Consider the following 24,290-nt stretch of genomic DNA (forward strand, 5'->3'; position numbering starts at 1 on the left):
CAGCGTGGGTGTTATGGCCATCATGAACATGTTACAGTGCTGCAGAGATTTTGTTTATGGCCAGTTTTGGGGCCAGTTTATGGCCAGATTTTGTGGGCAGGGGCCTGTTCCCAACGTGTCCCCCTTATTTGATTTGCAAATCAATAAAAGCAAAGGCAGCTTTGTCATGGTGAGCTACTTCTTGCAGGAGTCAGGATCTACATCTGCAGACTACACAAAGACAAATGACACAGATTAAAAGCACAATCATAAAAATTACAGAGCTTCCAAGTGTTTTCATCCATTTTAATGGGTTACTAGCTGCTAATCTTTCTGCAGCTCCTTTCAGCACTCCAGTTCTTGGCATTAAGGTCAGGTGTGCCTGGGATGCTTTAAATATTTGTTCTTTTAATTTTGCAATATCCAAAAACAAGTTTGTAGAGTGTCCTTTTAGATGCTTTTTTATTCTTTCCCAAATTTTTATCTTATTAAGAGCCATTAATAGTTTCCACAAATCCTTAATGTTTAGCTCCTACAGCAGGCCGTATCATTTGAGGTTGAGGTGCCACTATGCTGCCATGGGTCCAGATAATAAGAACTCTTGCTGTAGCTTCTTATATCTACCATCTGACCATTTTGTTCAGATCAGCTGAACATAGTGTGGCCGTGGCACACAGACTGAGAGGTGCAATTTAAGCTAAACATCCCCTTAGGGAACCAATCAGTAATGATTCCATAGGAATCATTGGGCAGCACCTCTGCCTGTTCTGCAATGCAATCTTCCTAAATAAGTACATTCATTTTCTCTGGCCAGGTTCAATTTTGTTTACAAATAGGTTTTTTAGGGTGGTATGCCTCAATTATAGGAGCAGATTTATTATGGTAAATACAGAGATCAGAAAGCATGTGTAACTGTGTCATAGAGTGATTATACCCAGGCATTATTGCCAGCCAAGATTGATAAGTATGCCCAATAAGTATGATTGTTCCCTGTGTCAGCCCTTACTGAAGGAATACTCATAGCAGTGGTGATCATCACTATCATAGCTACTATTAAATTACTCATTGTGACTGGTTGTTCCACTTTCCTCAGGTTTTCTTTTATCATCAGTGACACCTTCTTGATCTGTCCCCAGGTGGGTGGCTGTGTTTGATGGGTGTTGCTCATGAAAGTTGGGGTCCTCCTCAGCATCAGCATCAACCTGGCTGAAATGTGGGGGTTGGTCCTCTGGATCCTCCTGGAATATCTTCCTTGGCATCTGGCTTATGATAAGGTTTCAGGTATTTTGATGGTACCCAAATCAGCTGTTGATTTTGGCCTGGAGAAACAGAAGGATAACCTGTACCCCAAGTTATTATTTTACCTGTTTCCCAACTTTTTGTTATTGAATCTCTCCACCAAATCAGTTGTTCTGCTCCTGTCTTTGCAGCTGGTTTCTGCAGATGCTGTTCAGCTCCTGATAACATCTGGCCTTTGGGCAGGCTCAAAAAATTTAAAGTTAATAATGCTAAATTCAATTGTGTATGGACTGTCCTGTAATCCCTATTTCTTCCCTTTTTTTGTTTTTGTCATCAGTTGTTTATCTGTATGATATCATAACTGAGCATTTTCAATTAACTCTGTGGAATGAACCACGTATGAAGAATCAGAAATCACATTAATAGGCGTAACAAAAGCAGTCAATACCTCGATTACAGCTACAAGCTTTGCTTTTCATAGGGCATCTGAATAACTTTACTTTTTGAGCGAGAATAAGAAGCTTTACCATTACTACACCCATCTGTGAAACAATGAAAACACTTAGCAGGCTGCAGATTGTTTACTGCAGGAATTATACATGCAAACTGTTTACAGTCTTGCTCAGCTAAAGGGATAGTAAAGAACTGAATTGATGGCTCTTAAGTCAGTTAACATTCTCCATTTACCTTATTTTTTCTTAATTACAAAAACTGGGGAATTCCTAGGGGAAAATTTTGGAGGTATGTGCCCATTTTCTAATTGTTAAGTAACTAATTTCTCTAAAGCCTCCAGTTTCTCTTAACTTGGTGGCCATTGTTCTATCCAAATTGGCTTATCTGTTAACCATTTTAAAGGTCTAGGTCCTGGAGGCTTAACAATGGCCACCAGCAAAAATGATATCCTAATCTTTGGTGGGAACTTTGTCTTTCCACTTGAAGCAGTTCCTTCAAATCTTGCAAATTTTTTTCTAGTTCCATGCCAGGGACATACCCCATTTCATGCATTGTATGTTGACTTTGAGGGCTATATAATGGTTCTGGAATTATAACTTGTGCTCCCCATTGTTGTAATAAATGTCTCCCACATATATTTATAGGTACAGAAGTTATAATTGGTTGAATAGTCCCAGGTTGTCCATTGGGCCCTTCACAGTGCAAACTACAACTACTTTGACATACTTCAGGGGCTTTACCAACTCCAACTATGTTAAATTTGGTGGGTTGAATTGGTCACATGGACAGCCAGTGCTGTAGAAAAATGATTGAAATGTCCACTCCTGTATCTACTAAACCTTTAAATTTCTTTCCCTGAATGGTTATTTCATTTATCAGTGATTTGATTTACACAATAAACTGCTTTGTGTTGTTTATTTGTGCTTCCAAATCCTCCTGGTCATTTAATTTCACTTTTTCCCATTCCCACATATGGCACAATCAGGAGCTGTGTTATGTGCTCTCCTGGCTCTGCTTTCCAGGGAACAAAAGTAGATACAACAATGTGAATTTCACTATTGTAATCCGAGTCAATGACTCCTGTATGTATTTGTATCCCTTTTAAACTTAGACCTTCCTAAAAGTAATCCTACTGTCCCTGCTGGCAAGGGTACACAGACTCCTGTTGGGACATTTTGCAGGGGTTCCCCAGGCCAAAGACTCACAGCTTTTGTGCAACATAAATCTACTGTGGCACTACAGGCTGTGGTGGGTGACAGACATTGCACAGGGGTGAGGGAATGGCCTGAGCTGGAAATGCCCCAGTTTAGAATGGAGCCCAGGACGGGACCCTCATGGCGTTTCCCGAAATCACGTTCCCATCTTTATCAAACTTAGAGTGATGCTGATTATCCCAATGTTTTCCTTTTTTACATTTTGGACATATTTCAGACTCAGCAGTTTTCTTTTTTCCCGTCTGGCGGCCTGATTCACTGATTATTTCTACATTCTTTTTTAGTATGAATAGCTTGTTTAAATTCTTTGAGTAATTTAAAAAGAAAAAGCTCAAATGTAGCTATAATATTTTCCTGTTGATCTAGGGGGTGTATTCTAACAGGGAACTGCCAAGCCTCTAAATCACCCTCTCGTCTAGCTTGCTGAATTCCTCCCTGAATAGAACTAAAAGCGGTCACTTGAGGCGCTGCTCAAACAGTCACTGGGGCAACTACTTTTCACCCAGTGTCCTCCAGAAAAGAAAGATCTGGAGGGTCATTTTCTTTAAAATAATAATGAGGAGGTGCAGAATGGTAGGGATGAACCTCTCCCTCCTTTGCCGCTTTAGCTTTAGCTGGTAAATAAACATGCTTTGTAACCTCTTCTGTTAGTTTGTTATACTCTCCTTCCTCATCATCATCAGTGTGAAAAACTTCCAAGGTGGAATGAACCAGACCCCACACTTGTCCCATTGGTACCTTGATGCTTCTGCGCTCCCCTTCTTACTCACCACAGGGATTGCTTAATTCCACTTTCTCCAACCATTGCTCTGGCAACCCTTTGACCTGGATTCGAGCCCCCACGATGGACACCACTTGCCAAGACCAGCTCAGTTGGGGAGACCCTAACCCAGCAGCACTAGAGGAATTAAAGACACACACACAGAAATATAGAGGTGTCAAGTGGGAAATCAGGGGTTTCTCAGTCTTCAGAGCTGAGAGCCATGAACAGAGATTTACTCACATATTTATTAACAGCAAACCAGTCATTAGCATTGTTTCTATAGATATTAAATTAACTAAATGTATCCCTTATGGGAAACGAAGGGATGGGCCGAATTAAAGGAACAGGTTGGGCTAGTTAACTACAGCAGGAACATGTCCTTAAGGCACAGATCGCTCATGCTATTGTTTTTGGCTTAAGACTGCCTTTAAGCAGTTTTCAACCCTGGGCAGGCCAGGTGTTCCTTGCCCTCATTCCGGTAAACCCACAAACTTCCAGTGTGGGCATTATGGCCATCATAAACATGTCACAGTGCTGCAGAGATTTTGTTTATAGCCAGTTTTGGGGCCAGTTTATGGCCGGATTTTGGGGGGCCTGTTCCCAACACCCATCATATACCAGCAGTGGACTTAGAGAAATGCACCACCTGAATGAGCTGTGTAACACTAGGAAAGCACATCTTTAGTTGGAACATTACTGGTTTCACTTAAAACCAAGTATCACACACATTATATACACCCTTTGTTTTCTATTTTTCATTTCTAACATTTGTATATTAGCATTAAAGAGAGAAATACAATTTGAGTGCTTGTCATCAGTGAAGAAAGTGATTGGCATAATTGAAAAGATGAAAAGAGAAGACATTCTGAGGGTCCTCAATCGATCTTATTGATTTTTAAAGGATTCTAGGGCTTGAATGTCTCAAACTAGTCCAAAAAAAGCCAATGGCAAGACCCACACAACTATAAATCTCACTAGGTACATCCCCTATTCCATGAACATGGGAGGAGATGAACATATCAGCCTTGCCCAATTTCTCAGCTTAAATTTATTTGGGGGTCAATCCAATACCGTTATATGAATTATTTGGAAATTGGAATATTTGAGCAAAAATGTTACTCTTTGCACTTGAAAATACAAAAAGATATGGACATAGAATATATCTTTATTAGAGAATACCGAAAGTCCCTTCAAGTCCAAGCTTTCAAATCCCCAGTTGACTATTTGGCAGAATGGCTCATTGTCAGGTAGAACTCTTTTCTAGGGCCCAAACTACATTGCTTGGATACAATGCACAGAGAAATTGGCCAACCCCACCTTTCCAGCTCATTCGTTATCAGCAAAAAGCTTCAGCCTGGGCTCCAGTTATGGCTATAGTTGGCTTCATAGGTGTGCGAACCATCATCTGGGTGATCACAGGATGATGACAGGGCTGCTGCATGTTGCTCTGGAGGCTTTTCACTGCACAGTGAACTGCCCGATCACAGCAGACTTAGACAAAACTGGATAACATAGTTCTTAATGGTTTCTTCCTCATTGAGCATCCCCTGATCTGAAAGGCTGTGAGGCAAGTTTTTACAAGACAAAGATATTAGCTCAGAGGATCAAGTAGAACAAATGTATTGTTGCTGAACACCAGGGCTTTGGCCTAGGTGTGGTTGCTCACCGCACAGAAAGCCAGTCACTAAGACGAGTATTGCCAGGGAAGAAGAGATTTATTGTGGATGCTGTCAGTCTAACCGTCAAATCCGTCTCTCTCCCAACTAAAGTTAGGAGTTCATATAGACAGGAATTAAGGGGAGCAAGGAATATGATCAACAGGCAGCAGGTAGTTAGATGAGAGGTCTAGCATCTCTTTGTAACCACCTGTGGGAAAACAGGAATGGGAGAGAAGGAAGAGGGGTCAACTGGCAACAGCTCTCCTTGTCCAGTTGTGGTGATCTGTAAAGTTTCAATTCCATGAAACTATGTGGAAGTCCTAATGATCAGTTTATTGAGAAAGAAACTCAGATGACAAATGTTAAATTTCTCAACCTTTAAGACTGGGAGGTCAATCCTATACATTGGATATTTTTGCCTGCTTAAATCTGATGTTGAATTGCAATTCCCAGTGCTGGAGGCAGGTCCTGGTGGGAGGTGATCATGGGCATGGAACCCTCATACGGCTTAGTGCTGTCTTCCTGATACTGAATTCTCCCAAGATCTGGTCATCTAAAAGAATGTGGCACTTCCCCCAACTCCCTCTCTCTTGCTCCTGCTTTGCCTTCTGCTATGACTGAAAGTTGAGGCTTCACCAGAAGCCGAGTAGATGCCAGCACCATGCTTCCTGCAAAGCCTGCAGAACCTGAGCCAATTAAACCTCTTTCCTTTATAACCTCTTTTCTTTATATTACCCAGTCTCAGGTATTTCTTTACAGCAATGCAAGAATGGTTTGACAGTAAATTTCTATGTTTATTTCCCTCAAAAAAGGCCCCCATAAACATCAATTGCATAGGAAAATTGAGCTGGTTTCAAGATCAGAAATTTGGCACATATTAATAGTGGAATTATTGTATTGTGCTTTTACTGAGTGGTGTTGTAAATTGACAACTACAGATTTTATTCTGTTCTGTGGAAAATTATGATCCCTTGAGACTTTATGTTTACAATTATTACTTCTGTTCATTTTACCATGTCCTCTTCCTCCATGCAGCAGGGGCATGTTGCAAATCACACACCCCAAAAAATTAAACACAGGACATTTCAAAAATTAGCATTGGTATTGAATACACTCCCCCAAATCAGGCTTATTTGCCATTCATATTTTTTCTGTAGTGAACTTTTCATACCAATCTTTCACCAATTTTCTTATTGGGATTTCTCTTCTATTCTTATCCAAAGCTGTTTTACAAGTATTTTTTTCAGTCCATAACTCACCTTTCCATTTCCTTAATTGTGTGCTTTAAGAACACAAGCTTTTGAATTTAACAAAATTTAATTTATCAAAGTTTAAAGTGAGTACATCGTTTTTATTAAGTGCATTAAATTTGTGTATATTCCATATTTTTATTGTCCATATAGAAATCATCACCTAACTCAAACCTACACAAATTTTCTCAGTTTTTCTTCTACAAGTTTTAACCTTGAGCTCTTTTATTTAGATCTATGATGAGTTGAGGCTTTATATATGCTTTGGGGAGTCAAAGTTAACACCACTTTTTGAAGATGTGTCTTTCCCCTTGGATTTCATTGGCACATTTGCTGAAAATGTCCCAAGCACCTCATGGTGTATGGCTGTGATTCTGGACTCATATATTCACAATTGTTTTGAATATTCACATAAACTTATAATCCACTATCAAACTTTAATTCAGGTGTTTAATTAATAGAACAATTTGAGGAAAACTGACATCTCAAAAATAGTTTTCTTGCCTATTTTGGCCCTATTTCTGCCATACACATTTTTGGAAAAATTTTTCCAGTACTAAGAATAAATATTGGAAGCTTTATTGAAATTGTATTAAATTTACAGAAACAGTTAAAGAAAACTGATATTAACAATGGTCTTCCTAATCATTGAAATTTTTACTTTATTTTTAGTTTTTTTGGGTACATACTAGATGTACACATCTATAGGGTACATGATATATTTATACAGGCATGCAATGTCTAATAATCACATCAGGGTAAATGGGGTATCCATAACCTCATGCATTTATCCTTTGTGTTACAAACAATTCAATTATACCTTAAAAATGTACAATTATTATTGACTGTAGTAAACTTGTTGTGCTATCGAATACTAGGTCTTAGTCACTCTACTTTTTTGTGCCCATTAACATTCCCCACTTCCCCTCATCATGCCCCCCACTACCTTTCCCAGCCTCTGGTAAACACCCTTCTACTCTCTATCTCTATAAATTCAGTTGTTTTCATCTTTAGCTCCAACAAATAAGTCAGAACATGTGATGTCTGTCTTGCTGTGCCTGGCTTATTTCACTTAATGATCTCTAGTTCCATCTATAATGTTGCAAATGACAGGATCTCATTCTTTTTTATGGCTGAATAGTACTCCATTGTATATATGTACCATATTTTATTTATCCATTCATCTGCCGATGGACACTTAGGTTGCTTCCAAATCTTGGCTATTGCGAGTAGTGCTACAGTAAACATGGTGCAGATTTATCTTGAATATACTGATTTCCTTTCTTTGGGGTATATACCTACCAGTGGAATTGCTGGATTGTATGGTAGCTCTATTTTTAGCTTTTGAGGTACCTACAAACTGTTCTCCATAGTGGTTGTACTAATATATATTTCCACAGTGCATGAGGGTTCCCTTTTCTTCACGTCCTCTTCAGCATTTGTTATTACCTGTCTTTTGGACAGAAGACATTTTAACTGGGGTGAGATGATATCTCATTGTAGTTTTGATTTGCATTTCTCTAATGGATCAATGATGTTGAGTACCTTTTCATATGCCTGTTTGCCATTTGTATGTCTTCTTTTGAGAAATGTCTATTCAGATTTTTGTCCAGTTTTCAGATTAGATTTTTTTTCTATAGAATTGTTATAGCTCCTGATATAGTTATAGTTACAGCTCCTGATATAGCTAGTGATATAGTTTGGATATTTGTCCCTGCCCAAATCTCATTTTGAGATGTAATCCTCAGCATTAAAGGTGGGTCTTGGTGGAAGGTATTTTGGTCAAGGGGGAGGATCCCTCATTAATTGATGCTGTCCTCGCATCAACGCCCATATTTCTGCCATATGCATTTTGGAAAAGTTTTTCCAGTATTAAGAATAAATACTGGGAGTTTTATTGAAATATTAAATTTATAGAAACTGCTATTATTTTAATAATGAGTCTTTAAACATTGAAATTAACTTTATTTTTAAATTTTTGTGGGTACAAATAGGTGTATATGTTCATGGGGGTACATGAGATATTCTGATAGTCATGAAATGTGTATGAACACATCAGGGTAAATGGGGTATCCATGACTTCAAGCAACCCTCACAAGACCTGAGTACTCACAAGATCTGGTTAAGTGTGTGGCACCTCCCTCCCCATCTCTTTGCCCTTGCTCCTGCCATGTGAGATACTTATTCCCCTTTTGCCTTCCACCATGGTTGGAAGCTTCCTGACGCCTCCCTACAAGCTGATCAGATGTTAGCACCATGCTTCCTGTACAGCCTGCAAAACCGTGAGCCAATTAAACCTCTTCTTTATAAATTACCCAGTCTCAAGTATTTCTTTATAGTACTTCAAGAATGGCCTAATACAGATGGATAGTTTGCAAATATTCTTTCCCATTCTATGGGTTGTCTCTTCACTTTGTTGTTTCCCTTGCAATACAGAAGGTTTTTAACTTGATGTGATCCCACTTGTCCACTTTTGCTTTGGTTGCCTGTTTGTCAGCTATTACACAAGAAATCTTTGCCCACTCCAATGTCCTGGAGATTCTCCAATGTTTTCTTTTAGCTGTTTCATAGTTTGAGGTCTTAGACTTAACTTTTTAATTAATTTTGATTTTTGTATATGCTAAGAGATAGGGGTCTAGTTTCATTCTTCTCCATATGGATATCCAGTTTTGCCAGCACCATTTATTAAAGACACTATCTTTACCCTAATGTATGTTCCTCATACCTTTGTCAAAAGTGAGTTCACTGTAGATGTATGAATTTGTTTCTGGGTTGTCTATTCTGTTCCTACGTGTCTGTTTTTATGCCAGTATCATGCTGTTTTGGTTACTGTAGCTCTGTAGAATAATTTGAAGTCAGTTAATATGATTCCTCCAGTTTGATTCCTTTTGCTCAGGATAGCTCTATTCTAGGTCTTTTGTGGTTTCCATATAAATTTTAGGATTGTGTTTTCTATTTCTTTGAAGAACGTTAAAGTTTTCTGGATGTTGCACAGTTTGTCCATTAACTTGCTGAGTGACATCTTTTTTTTTTCTTTTTTCCTGAGACAGGGTTTCACTCTGTCTTCCAGGCTGGAGTGCAGTGGCATGACCACAGCTCAATGCAGTCTCAATATCCCAGGCTCAAGTGATCCTCCCACCTCGCTGCCTCCTGAGTATCTTGGACAACAGGTGCACACCATCATGCCTGGCTAATTTTCATATTTTTTGTAGAGACAGTTTTGCCATGTTGCCCGGGCTGGTCTCAAACTCCTGGGCTCAAGCAACCCACCCACCTCGACCTTCTAACATGCTAGAATTACAGGCATGAGCCACTGAGCCCAGCCAGAGTATTTTCTTACTGTTAGGTACATGAAATGATTCAGGCTCATCTTCTTTTTCTCCCAATCTCTGACTAGGAATCATCCCTGGTCCCCATTTTTGTGGATAGTATTTAGGAACTAATAACTTGGCAGTTGGTGTGCTTACTGTTACTGAGGTGTCACTGCATTTGTGTTCTCTTAGTAGAATGAATCACAAAATATATGTATATGGGCACACACAACAATTTCTCTATTGTTCCTATATATTTAAAAGATATGAGTTCTATTCTAATCCCACACTCCAGGTTTTCTAGCTCTCCTCATTCTTATTTTTATAAAAACCTTCTCTAACAGGGAGAAAAGTTGCCGTCATCATTCTCAACATATTTATTTGCTCAGTGGTACCAATCTCTCAACAATGCTACCCATCTCCTCCCCCTGTCCCTTCCACACCTCACCCTCAGCCCTCTTGGTGCCAGCAGACACATAGCCACAACTCCTCACATCCCACGATGCAGGTCTAACTCCTCCACTCTGGGGAGGGAAGGCAAAAGAGACACATAAAGAGTCAAAGAGGGGAATCAAAAGAAAGAGGAATGGAAGGCCACATTGATTTTTTAAAAATAATAAATCATCTTTTGATTGCCCTAATAAACATCTCTTGGTGATGATACAGTTTATGGATATGACTAGACTTTTTTTTCAATTTTAGGATTTTGCATCTAAATCTATGAGACTTTGGTCTATAGCTTTATGTTTTTTGTTTGTTTGTTTTTTTGGTTTTGGTATCAAGGTTGCACTGGCCCCAAAAACTGAATTGAAAAGTTCCAACTTTTTTCTTCTAGAAGAGTTTATAAAAGCCTGGTATGCTTTATTTATTAAATATTTGGAATAATTTCAGTGAAGCCATCTGTCCTAGAGTTTTCTTTCTAAGCACGTTTTTGAATATTCCACTCAGGTACTGTTTGCACAGTTGTGACAAGGCACAATGAACCTCTGGTATGACCTTGTTTCCAGGGCTTTTACTGATGGCATGTTCACGAAAGGACCAACCTGCTGGCACTTCCTAAGTTCTAATCATTTCTACTGCATATTGCAAAATGCAAAACAAAACAAAAATCCTACTTGTTTTCTTCTCAAATTAGCTTTTCAGCCTCCTGCCCTATGAAGCATGAGACATCTAGAAATTTCTTTAGAAATTATATGTGTTTGAAGCCCCTAATGTATCCATTTTTTTTTCATTGCAATCTTGATTGTTCTCCTGGTTTCTGGTCCCCCCATGGCTTCCCCTGACCCCCAGGGTATGGCCCTCTGCCTGAACCAAGTTCAGTATTCCGGTTCTTTCCTATAGCCAGAATTGGAAAGGGTCCCCAGAGCAAAGAGCTGCATTCTGTGCATGTGCTTTCTGGGATTTACCACTCTCTAGAATTTTGCCCCTTTAGTTCTATTTGCTTCTATAGCAATAACTTGCATTTAAATATTTTTTGTAATTTTATAGTTGTCCTCAATCAGTGTATTCTGCTGCTGACTACTATACCTTACCCAATAGCAAAATCTATTTTTTTTTTTTGAAAGTGTCTGTCACTCAGGCTGGAGTGCAGTGGCATGATCTCAGCTCACTGAAACCTCCACCTCCCAAGTTCAAGTGATCCTCCCACCTCAGCCTCTCTAGTAGCCGGGACTACAGGTGTGCACCATCATGCCTGGCTAATTTTTGTATTTTTAGTAGAGACAGGGTTTCATCATGTTGGCCAGGCTGGTCTGGAACTCCTGACCTCAGGTCTTGCCCACCTCAGCCTCCCAAAGTACTGGGATTACAGGCGCAAGCCACCATGCCCAGCCTATTTGTGCTTTTTCAAAGCCCCATATTTAAGTTGTATCTCTATATACATTTTAAAAAGTTATATCACCTATGAAAAACGTGTTTCAGTTTGGAGAGAAATAGAGTTGGGTACAATAAGTCACTCACAACAGAATGTCCTGGCTTATGTGTTGGACGTCTGCTAGAGCAGAAATCTGGACGCACTCTCTTCTACTAATCCTCATAAGCTGCATACAAGGCAAGCTGACTTGCCCCTTTGATCCACCGTTCTGAGATGGGTCGCCCGAAATTAGTCTGCCCCAGGATTATTCAAAAATCCTGCTGGTGGGCTCCTGTCCTATGGCCCCAGATTAAGGGTCTCTTTATTCCTGGACATACAAGAGCACTCTCGCTTATGGTTCCCTTTGCTAAAAAGTCTTCGCTTATTTTACATATGGCTAAGCAATAAACCTTTGAACTAGTTATAGTCATTGACTCCAGAGTGGCATCTTTTCAAGTCTCAGAAAACAGCAGTCTTGACAATTAACTGAACTGGATATTAGCAAAGTAAAATGCTATTTCTCAATAAAAACCTTTTTTTTGCAGGGTGGCTCACACCTGTAATCCCAGCACTTTAGGAGGCCGAGGCAGGCAGATCACGAGGTCAGGAGATCGAGACCACGGTGAAACCCTGTCTCCACTAAAAATACAAAAAATTAGCCAGGTGTGGTGGCAGGTGCCTGTAGTCCCAGCTACTCAGGAGGCTGAGGCAGGAGAATGGCATGAACCCAGGAGGCGGAGCTTGCAGTGGGCCGAGATCATGCCACTGCACTCCAGCCTGGGTGGCAGAGCGAGACTCCATCTCAAAAAAAAAAAAAAAAACCTTTTCTCTACGTTTTCTTAAATTGCTAGATATCCTGTAATTCAACACCTCTGGTCTATATTAAATTTAGATTTTAACCTAAAACGTCCACACATTGGATACAGTTAAAAATACTTTCTCTACTATCTGATGTTCACTGAGAAAGTACTTCTTATTACATATGCTCTACAAAATATAACCTCATAGTAAATGCTTTCCTATAGTTTGTGCATTTTCTGTGGCCTCTTGACTTCACACAGACTGATTTTCCACATTCATTACATCCATAGGGTTTCTGTCTTATATGAGTTCTGTGGTGAACAATTAGGGCTGACTTCTGATGAAAGGTTTTCCCACATTCATTACACCCAAAAAGTTTCTCGCCTGTGTGTCTTCTCAGATATTCTGTGAAACTGTAGTAGTAGCAGAAAAATGCATCCCTTCTCAACCTAGGGATGCTGAGCCAGGTTTCACCCTGTGTGAACTCTCTGATGTTTACTGAGGTGTGGCATTGAGCAAAATGTTTCCTATATTCATTCACCAATAAGTATTTTCCACTTTTAGTTTTTAAACATAATCTATGGCCCAAATTCCAGAATAATGTTTTCCTGCATTCCATATCTTCATATTGTTTTTTTCCCTCTTTAAGTTCTCTTCTATACTGTGAGAACTGACTTCAGGGCAAAGGTGTTCTCATTATCATTATATTAACAGATTTCTTTCACCCTTTATGTTCTCTGTTCTACAAAGTTCTGACTTCACCCAGAGTAATTTCCCTCACTTACTACATTTATAGGGTTTCACCTCAAGTGTGTTCTCTGATGTACAGTTAGTTTTGACTTAATAATAATTTTCCACAAACATTACATTCACAGGGTTTCTCCCCTGTGTATGTTCTATGATGTGCAATGAGTTTTCACTTCACACAGAATGATTTTCCACATTCATTACATCCATAGGGTTTCTGTCTTCTATGAGTTCTCTGGTGAACAATTAGGGCCGACTTCTGACGGAAGGTTTTCCCACATTCATTACATCCAAAAGGTTTCTCCCCGTGTGTCTTCTCAGATGTTCTGTGAAACTGTAGTAGCAGCAGAAGAATTTTCCACATTGAATACATTCATAAGATTTCCCATCTGTGTGTTCTTAGATGTTTATTAAGGGTTGACTTCTCAGAGAATGACTTCCCACATTCATTACATTCATAAGGTTTTTCTCCTCTGTGAATTCTTTGATGTTTAATGAGGTCTGACTTTCCGAGAAAGGCGTTCCCACATGCATAGCATTCATAGGGCTTCTCCCCTGTGTGTTTTCTGATGCACAGTAAGAACTGACTTAAATGAGGTTTTCCCACATTCATGACATACCTATGGTTTCTCCCCATGTGTGTTCTCTGATGTTGAGTAAGGGATGACTTTTCACTGAAGGATTTCTCCATTCATGACATCTGTAAGGTCTCTCCACTGTGTGAATTCTTTGATTTCTAATGAGGTCTGAATTCTTATAGGTCTTCCCACATCCGTGACATTCATAGGGTTTTCCCTGTGTGTGTTCTCTGATGTCTTGTGTGGCCTGACTTCTGGGTGAAGGTTTTTCCACATTCATGACATTCATAAGGTTTTTCCCCTGGATGTGCTGTCTGTTGTAAATAAGGACTAATTTTTCACTGAAAAAGGTTCCACATTCATTATATTCAATAATATGGTTAATTGAGTGGGTTCTCTGAATTGGAGTGGGATTTAACTTCTGGCTGAATGGGTAAACACTCTGATGTTCAAGGAGAATGGATTCCTCAAAGATACTTTCTCCACATTCATTACATTCATAGTGGTTCTCTCTTGGATGTGTTTGCTGATGACTAATAAAAAACGACATATCACAGGTTTTCCCATGTTCAGTATATTTGCATGTTTTCTGTCCTGTGTAAGCTCTCCTATGTACAAGGAAGAGTGAATTCTCAGGGAAAGCTTTCCCACATTCATTGTATTCAAAAGGTTGCTCCCAATTTGTAATCTTCTGATGCCAAACGAGGTCTTCATTCAGCCAGAAGCCATTCCCATTTTTATTATATTCAGAAGGTTCCTCTTCAAAATGAATTATTTCATGCTTTCATCACAGAAATATTTTCCACCTTTGTTAAACTCATTGAACTTCATTCTTGAATAGTTTCTACTGGTATTAATTAATTCTGAAATATAGAGTGACAAGAAAGATTAGTTGACAAGGATATGTAAGAGAAATAAAGTTAGCATTATGTTTGAAGGCTCAGTTTAGGCCATTATCTCCTCACACCTACATTATGACAATAACGTGCACACTTCCAGTCTTATAACTCTTTTCAACTCAACACAGCAGCAACAAATCAAATTTCTAAAAGTTCTAATTCATAGATAGTCCTATAATCCAGGCTCCAATTCTGTGTGTTGTTGTTTTTGAGACAGTCTTCCTCTGTCACCCAGGCTGGCATGTAGTGACGTGATCTCAGCTCACTGCAACCTCTGCTTCCTGGATTCAAGCAATTCTCATGCCTCAACCTCCCAAGTAGCTGGGACTACAGGCATGCACCACCATGCTCAGCTAGTTTTTATGTTTTTAGTAGAGACAGGATTTTGCCATGTTAGCCAGGCTGGTCTCAAACTCCTGGCCTCAAGCAGTTCAACCACATTGGCCTTCGAAAGGGCTAGGATTACAGACATGAGCCACTGCATCTGGCTTAATTGTTTTTCTAGCTCTGATTCACTAGGAATAAAAGTATGCAACAATAAGAGTGAAATCAATGAGTGAACAAGTCATCGTTGCCACAGGATCAGGCTTATGGTTCTATTCCGGCTATGGGATTTGCCTTTTATTCCATCAACTGTACTATATTATACTGAGACCAATGTTCCAAGAACAAACACTTTTTTTTTTAACAAGGTATCACTGAAGTAGACATATCTTTATGTTTAGATTCAGATTAGAACCAAGCCATTCTTTTACAAGTCTAGAATGAATATATTTCACTCTAGGTAAGTTCATCTGTTTGTCCCTCATAAATTGCTCATGCCCATCATAATTTTATACTGATTGTTTTTTCATTGTCAGCTTACAGTCTAACAATGTTTTTAAAAAGTTGCCTTCCCAAATTTTCCCACCACTTCCAGGTTCATTTACTAAAAAATGTGAAAGAACCGTTTGTATAATTCATTTAAGCACAAACATCAGCTGGATTGCTATAACAATATTCTTTGTTAAACACTGAATTTTAAAATATTTCATGCAATTCTGTTTTCGATCACCAACTATGTTCCTGGCAGCCATTACTCTACCTATGATTTTCTCTCAGTGCCCTACGTAGATATTTACATCAATGGTACCTGATAAATAATGTTTATCAGAATTACCCAGAGAGCTTTTTCAAACACAAATTTTTTCAGGCTTCATGCTGAAATCATTAGTGTTTGAATGTTTAATTTTAATTTTAATTGCTTTTTATATTTTAGAGACAGAATCTTGCTCTGTCACCCAGGCTGCAGTGCAATGGCACAAACACAGCTCACTGCAGCCTCTTCCTAGGCTAAAGCAAGACTCTCAGCTCAGCTCCCCAGTAGCTGAGATCACAAAAATTAGCCAGGCATGGGACCGCAGGTGTGTGCCACCATGACTGGCTAATTTTTTAAGTTTTCATAGAGATAGGGTCTCCCTGTGTTGCCCAAGCTGGTCTCAAATTCCTGGGCTCAAGTGATCCTCCCACCTCAGCCTCCCAAATTGCTGGGATTACAGGCATGCACCACTGGGCCCAGGCTATTTTAAAATAATTCTGTAAAAAAATGTGAATACGGTAGAATGCTAACGAATGAGCAACTCAAAAAAGCATGTATAGAAAAATATATTTAATATTTTATAGAAGGAGGGATGCTCTTTAATGGGAAGACTACACCAGGGAGCTTTCCAGGGGTGCTGAAAAACACTCTATATATTCATCTCAATGATGGATACATGAGTCTCTCATATATATATATAATTTTATTTAGCTTTGACTTAACTATATAATTTATACCACAATTTTAAAAAAAAAACAAGATGTGTGTATGGAAGTGATACTGGGAGATGCTGGGTGATTCAGAGCCACTGGATATTTGGGTCATTCTAAAATATGATTCCTGAAGAACATTGCAATGGTCTTATTTATCTAAACTTACCCTTTGTGATCTGCCTACCTTTAAATTCCATCCAGCACTAACTCACCCAGATGACTCTGGCTTCGAAATTTTTCCTCTAATATCCATGGCTCCTCGCCTTTCTCCAACTTGAGGATCACTTCTGGTTTAGGAATGCAATATCCTGTGAATGAGAATTATATTACTTCTGACAAACTGGGTGGGTTTCCCTGAAGGAGGAAGACAGTATACCCCAAACAGTATACACACACACACACACACACACACACACACACACACACCTCATTTAATCCTGTCATGGGGCAGAGGAAAATATTCTTTCTGGTATCCAAAAGGGATACATTGTCCTTGACCTCTAAATTTCAAACCTAAATATTATATTTTACAAAATTTCCACAAGTTTCTATTGATAAGAAAGGACATGCATTCTGGCCTTCTACATGGGAAACAATTCCTACCTACCTACTGAGACAAGGTGGCTGTAGTTCTCCAGCATCACATTCCTGTACAGGGTCCTCTGAGCAGGGTCCAGATGCTGCCACTCCTCTTGAGTGAAGCCCATAGTCACATCCCTAAATGACACTGATCCCTGGAAAATCACAGTTCTGCTCAGTCTGACACGATAAGAATCAGCTGATGTGAGAAAAGATGTTTAGGGACTAATTCTTACCATTTTTGTTGTTGAAAATTAAATAGAAAATGTTATAAAGGGCCTCCATGATATATGTTGTTTTATGTTACACACTGTCGGTAAAAAATCATAGCAGAAATATCCTGTTGATGCATTAATTACTTAATGCAAAAGTATTTAGTACCCACATGTGCCTAGAGCTTTCTTAGTTTCTGAGTATTCCAATTTGAATACAAGAGTCTTCCTTACAAGAGACGAACATTATCTTCTCATAAGGAAACATACATACAGAGACATATCTACCACAGGACTTAAAGGACTCACACCACAGATATGTGCAACACAGATGGATCATAAAAGTGTTCTGTGCAAATTCATGTGAGAGTGTGTCAACATATTAGACTTCACTGAGATGATAAAACTTTAGTTCCTTTGCAAACATATAACAAAAACTTAAGAAAAGGTTAAAAACCTGAAAAAATATGTGGCAAGTCAATGGAATTGCTTAACAGGATAAGAGCATGTCTTACCTGTGATGAGATAAAGGTTGCAGAGGCACAGGAGATGAGGGAGACTAGGAAATACTTTTGGCTTTAATCCTGTTAGTGTTCTCCAGATATTTATCACTCATCTAATCCATAAAAATGTTTAGCAACTACTAGTTTTGTTTATATTTATTTATAAAGAAAATACAATCCACATATAAGGAAAGCTTAATTTTGTTCTTATTTTTTAGATAAAAATATAAATAGGCATGCTGATAGTTTCCTCCCATGCCCTAAAGGACTGGCAGTATATGACATCAACACAATTATCTTGCACACTTCCTTTAGGCCATAGGCTCCCTGCTCCCCCAACTCCAAGTCATTGATGCAAATAGCAGAAGATGGTGAACTGAAAATACACAACTGAATCCCTGTAACATAATTCAGTTTTCACTCAGGAAGCAATGCCACCAAAGTAGAGTGGAGACTGCTGGAGAGCAGCGTTAGAGGTAGGTTGTCTATATTAAGGGGCAGCAGTGGAGATGTGGAAGCGGAAATTCGCTAAGCAAAGGAAGAGAGGAAGGGCTACTTCCAGAGGGCCTGTATAGGGGCCTTAGAAGGTCTGGAAATTAGAACCAGGAGGTTGGGTGTTGCGGGAGGTGAGGGTGCAGAGTGACAATAAGACACATGCAGGCCATGCAGCTCTTGGAATGTCTTCATGTCATGCAAGTGAGCGTGTCCAGTGGAAGGTTACAGAGATGATTCTGAAGCTTGGGAGAGACCTAAGGTCTGGAGTTCAAGACCAGCCTGGCCAACATGGTGAAACCCCGTCTCTACTAAAGATACAAAAAATAGCCATGTGTGGCAGTGGATGCCTGTAATCCCATCTACTCAGGAGGCTGAGGCAGGAGAATCTCTTGAATCCGGGAGGTGGAGGTTGCAGTGAGCCAAGGTCGTACCACTGAACTCCAGCCTGGGTAACAGGATGAGACTCCATCTCAAAAAAATATATATGTCAGAGAAAAAAAAACAGCATTCCAAAATTAAATGTTAATATTTGCCTAACTGTGAAAACAAAACAAATACTCTGTGAACACTACTACAAAACAAAATAGGCCAGGTGTGGTGGCTCACGCCTGTAATCCCAGTACTTTGGTAGGCCAAGGCGGGAGGATCACGAGGTCAGGAGTTCAAGACCAGCCTGGTCAACATGGTGAAACCCCTTCTTTACTAAAAATACAAAAATTAGCCAGGCATGGTGGCAGGTGCCTGTAATCCCAGCTACTCAGGAGGCTGAGACAGGAGAATCACTTGAAAATCCAGGAGGCAGATGTTGCAGTGAGCCAAGATCACACCACTGTACTCCAGCCTGGGCAAAAAGAGTGAAACTCTGTCAAAAAAAAAAAAAAAAAAAGAAAGAAAGAAAGAAAACAAAATGGATGTAAAATGCAGAATTGTACAAATCTAAATGTATAAAATTGCACAAATTATCACAAAATAAAAACTGGAAGAAGAGATAATAAAAGAATAGTTTGTAAATCTAGGAGATAAATTCCATTCTATAATGAATTCCAGAAGAAAAAAAAGCTAAAGAGAGACTTTTTTCGGGGGAAAATGAGGGCAATCAAGAGCACTGTGTACGTTATAGCCCATTTATGCCTGAGGTTACAATTTTTTTAATTTTTGCAATCAGACCTTCAAATGACCTTAAGCAGTAGGATATAAATAACTCCTGCATGCTTAGCGTTCCAATAATGGCACACTAGCCATAAATGGGTTAGGGAATTCAGAATGCCAAGCACATACTCAGGACAGGAGAAGCTTGGCAAAGACCTGAAAAGACCCTAAGGTTTTACTTCTGGCTAATCTCTATGCTCAGTTCAAGCAAGCAGTGAAGACTAAGATGAAGTTCTAAATGGACCAGGCTAAGTGTTTAAAAAGTGCCCCAGGACAGAGCCAATTTGCAAATAATAAGAAAGGGGTTTTGTTGTAGTTTTTTTTTTAGTTTTTTGTTTTTTCTTTTTCTTTTTCTTTTTTGTTTGGTGGTGGTTGTTTGAAACCTGGCCTTCCAGGAAAAATGCCTGTTAAAACACTACCTGAACACAAGCTAAAGAGAGAGACCACACATAAGACTGCAAAAAAAGTTTGAAAAATTCATAAAAACAAATGGATACTGAAGACTTCAGTAATTAAGAACAGCAAAGTCTAGAGAAGAATGAGAAAGTGATTTCTAAAGTTACCAAATTATAATATTAAAATACCCAGTTTCAACAGGAACAAGAAAATCACAAAGCATACAAAGAAACTGGAAGTGTTCTCCAATCAAAGGAAAAATAGAAATTGACAGATATATCCCAGAGGCAAACCAAACATAACACTTCTTAAAAAAAGACTTTAAATCAACTGTCTTAAATATGGTCAAAAGCTAAAAGAAAACATACGAGCACCAGAGAGAACCATGAAACAACTTACAAACCAAATATCAATAAAGAGATTGAAACTGTAAAAAAGCACCATATAGACATTCTAAAACTAAAAAGTACCATAATTGAAATAATGAATTCACCAGAGGAGTTCAACAGCAGATTTGGGAATGCCAAAAAGAATCTGTGAATTTAAATATAAGACTATTGAAATTATCAAGTTTGAGAATCAGAGCAAAAAAGAATTAAGAAAAATAAACGGAACCCAAAAGACCTATGGGACACCATCAAGCTGACCAGCAAAAACATTATGGGAAATGTAGAAGAATAGAAGAGAGACAAGTAAATAGAGTATTTGCAGAAAAGCCAAAATTAAACTTCATAAATTTGGTGAAAGACACAAATCTACACATCCAGGAAGCACAATAAACTCAAAATAAACTCAAATACATCCACCAAGACATGTTATAAGCAAACAGTCAGAAAAAAAAAAAATGACAGAGAATCAAATGCAAAGGAGAAGCAATTTGTCATATGCAAAAGAACCTCAAAAAGATCATCAGCAGAAAACTTGGAGGTTAGAAGGCACTGGACTGATATATTCAAAGTGCTGAAAGAAAAAGCTGTCAGCTGAGAATTCTATGCGTGGCAAACATGCCTGTCAATAATGAGGACATTCCCAGATGAACACAAACTAAGGGAGTATGTTTTTACTAGATCTACTCTGCAAGGAATGCTAAAGGGAATGCTTTGGGTTGAAATGTGATTCACGACAAACAAGGGAACTGTTAAAAGATTATAAGCCAAGTTTTCATCTGGATTTGGTGTTAAAAGAGAAATTAGGATTAAATAAATAAGAAAAATGGCAGAGATTGGCAGAGTGGATACATTTCTTCAAATAATGCATAAAAAATGTAATTAGAATGAATAAGATCGAGTATTTGATAGTACAACAGGGTGACTATAGTCAACAATTTTTTTTATTATATTTTAAGTTCTGGGGTACAGTTGCAGAACATGCAGGTTTGTTACATAGGTATACATGTGCCATGGTGGTTTGCTGCACCCATCAACCCATCATCTACATAAGGTATTTCTCCTAATGTTATCTCTCCCCTACCCCACCACCCTCCGACAGGCCCTGGTGTGAGATGTTCCCCTCCCTGTGTCCATGTGTTCTCATTGTCCAACTCCTACTTATGAGTGAGAACATGCCATGTTTGGTTTTCTGTTCTTGTGTTAGTTTGCTGAGAATGACGGTTTCCACCTTCATCCATGTCCCAGCAAAGGACATGAACTCATCCTTTTTTATGGCTGCATAGTATTCCATGGTGTATATGTACCACATTTTCTTTATCCAGTCTATCATTGTTGGGCATTTATGTTTGTTCCAAGTCTTTGCTATTGTGAATAGTGCCACAAGAAATATACATATGCAAGTGTCCTTATAGTAGAATGATTTATAATCCTTTGGGTATATACCTAGTGATGGGATTGCTGGGTCAAATGGTATTTCTGGTTCTAGATCCTTGAGGAATCACCACACTGTCTCCACAATGGTTGAACTAATTTACACTCCCACCAATAGTATAAAATCGTTCCTATTTCTCCACATCCTCTCCAGCATCTGTTTCCTGACTTTTTAATGCTCACCATTCTAAATGATGTGAGGTGGTATCTCATTGTGGTTTTGATTTGACTTTCTCTAATGACCAGCGACAATGAGCTTTTTTTCATATGTTTGTTGGCCGCATAAATGTCTTCTTTTGCGAAGTGTCTGTTCATATCCTTCACCCACTTTTTGATGGGGTTGTTTTTTTCTTGTAAATTTGTTTAAGTTCTTTGTAGATTCTGGGTATTAACCCTATGTCAGATGGATAGATCGCACAAATTTTCTCTCATTCTGTAGGTTGCCTCTTCACTCTGATGATTGTTTCTTTTGCTGTGCAGAAGCTCTTTAGTTTAATTAGATCCCATTTGTCAATTTTGGCTCTTGTTGCCATTGCTTTTGGTGTTTTAGTCATGAAGTCTTTGCCCACGCCTATGTCCTGAATGGTATTGCCTAGGTTTTCTTCTAGGGTTTTTATGGTTTTAGGTCTTACATTTAAGTCTTTAATCCATCTTGAGTTAATTTTTGTATACAGTGTAAGGAAAGGGTCCAGTTTCAGTTTTCTGCATATGGCTAGCCAGTTTTCCCAACACAATTTATTAAATAGGGAATCCATTTCCCATTGCTTGTTTTTGTCAGGTCTGTCAAAGAGCAAATAGTTGTAGACGTGTGGTGTTATTTCTGAGGCCTCTGTTCTATTCCATTGCTCTATATATCTGTTTTGGTACCAGTACCATGCTGTTTTGGTTACTGTAGCATTGCAGTATAGAAGTCAGGTAGTGTGATGCCTCCAGCTTTGTTCTTTTTGCTTAGAATTGTCTTGGCTATCTGGGCTCTTTTTTGGTTCCATATGAAATTTAAAGTAGTTTTTTCTAATTCTGTGAAGGATGTTAATGGTAACTTGATGGGGATAGCATTGAACCTATACATTACTTTGCAGTATACCCATTTTCATGATACTGATTCTTCCTATCCATAAGCATGGAATGTTTTTCCATTTGTTTGTGTCCTCTCTTATTTCCTTGAGCAGTGGTTTGTAGTTCTCCTTGAAGAGGTCCTTCACATCCCATGTAAGTTGTATTTCAAGGTATTTAATTTTGTCTGTAGAAATTGTGAATGGGAGTTCACTCATGATTTGGCTCTCTGTTTGTCTATTATTGGTGTATAGGAATGGTTGTGATTTTTGCAGAATGATTTTGTATCCTGAGACTTTTCTGAAGTTGCTTATCAGCTTTAGGAGATTTTGGGCTGATACAATGGAGTTTTCTAAATATACAATCATGTCATCTGCAAACAGAGACAATTTGACTTCCTCTTTTCCTATCTGAATACCCTTTATTTCTTTCTCTTGCCTGAATGCCCTGGCCAGAACTTCCAATATTATGTTGAATAGGAGTGGTAAGAGAGGGCATCCTTGTCTTGTGCTGGTTTTCAAAGAGAATGCTTCCAGTTTTTGCCCATTCAGTATATTGGCTGTGGGTTTGTCATAAATACCTCTTATTATTTTGAGATACATTCCATCAATACCTAGTTTTTTGAGAGTTTTTAGCATGAAGCGGTGTTGAATTTTGTCAAAGGCCTTTTCTGCACCTACTGAGATAATCATGTGGTTTTTTTCATTGGTTCTGTGTATGTGATGGATTATGTTTATTGATTTGCCTATATTGAACCAGCCTTGCATCCCAGGGATGAAGCCGACTTGATTGTGGTGGATAAGCTTTTTGATGTGCTGCTGGATTTGGTTTGACAGTATTTTATTGAGGATTTTTGCATAGATGTTCATCAGGGATATTGGCCTGAAATTTTCTTTTTTTGTTGTGTCCCTTCAAGGTTTTGGTATCAGGACAATGCTGGCCTCAAAAAATGAGTTAGAGAGGATTCCCTCTTTTTCTATTACTTGGAATAGTTTCAGAGGGAATTGTATCAGCTCCTCTTTGGACCTCTGGTAGTATCTGGCTGTGAATCCGTCTGGTCCTAGACCTTTTTTTGGTTGGTAGGCTATTACTGCCTCAATTTCAGAACTTGTTATTGGTCTATTCAGGGATTTGACTTCTTCCTGCTTTAGACTTGGAAGGATGTATGTGTCCAGGAATCTATCCATTTCTTCTAGATTTTCTAGTTTATTTGCATAGAGGTGTTTACAGTATTATCCGATGGTAGTTTGTATTTCTATGGGATCAGTAGTGATAGCCCCTTTATCATTTTTTATTGCATCTATTTGATTCTTCTCTCTTTTCTTCTTTATTCTTCTGGCTATTCTATTTTGTTCTTTTCAAAAAACCAGCTCCTGGATTCATTGATTTTTTGAAGGGTTTTTCGTATCTCTATCTCCATCAGTTCTGCTCTGATCTTAGTTATTTCTTGTCTTCTGCTAGCTTTCGAATTTGTTTGCTCTTGCTTCTCTAGTTCTTTTAATTATGATGTTAGGGTGTCTACTTTACCTCCTTCCTGCTTTCTGTTGT

General features: G+C 38.7%; 1 pseudogene; it reads right to left on the reverse strand.

The window, feature by feature from the left end:
• Positions 1–7,113: 7,113 nt before the first annotated feature.
• Positions 7,114–24,290, reverse strand: part of LOC100454321 (zinc finger protein 37A-like) — a 33,121-nt pseudogene continuing 15,944 nt past the window's right edge.

The sequence above is a fragment of the Pongo abelii genome, chromosome 8 (genome assembly GCF_028885655.2).
Source record: "Pongo abelii isolate AG06213 chromosome 8, NHGRI_mPonAbe1-v2.0_pri, whole genome shotgun sequence".
Classification (NCBI taxonomy): domain Eukaryota; kingdom Metazoa; phylum Chordata; class Mammalia; order Primates; family Hominidae; genus Pongo; species Pongo abelii.